The following is a 549-nucleotide window of genomic DNA, read 5'->3' as shown; positions in this document are numbered from 1 at the left end:
TGTTTGTTCTGTTACACGCTGTGTATCGCCTGTTTGTTCTGTTACACACTGTGTATCGCCTCTTTGCTCTGTTACACAGCTGTGTATCGCCTGTTTGTTCTGTTACATGCTGTGTATTGCCTGTTTGTTCTGTTACACGCTTTGTATCGCCTGTTTGCTCTTTTTCACGCTGCGCATGGCCTGTTCGTTCTATTACATGCTGCGTATTGCCTGTTCTGTTACACGTTGTGTATCACCTGTTCTGTTACACGCTGTGTATCGCCTGTTTGTTCTGTTACACGCTGCGTATGGCCTGTTTGTTCTGTTACACGCTGCGTATGGCCTGTTTGTTCTGTTACATGCTGCGTATCGCCTGTTTGTTCTGTTACACGCTGCATATCACCAGTTTGTTTTGTTACACGCCATGTATCGCCTGTTTGTTCTGTTACACGCTGCATATCGCCTGTTTGTTCTGTTACACGCTGCATATCGCCTGTTTGTTCTGTTACACGTTGTTTATGCATGTTTGTTCTGTTACACGCTGCGTATCGCCTGTTTGTTCTCACTGCA

This window comes from Nematolebias whitei, chromosome 7 (assembly GCF_014905685.2).
Source record: "Nematolebias whitei isolate Nwh7 chromosome 7, NemWhi1, whole genome shotgun sequence".
NCBI lineage: Eukaryota > Metazoa > Chordata > Actinopteri > Cyprinodontiformes > Rivulidae > Nematolebias > Nematolebias whitei.
This window is presented reverse-complemented; position numbering follows the sequence as displayed.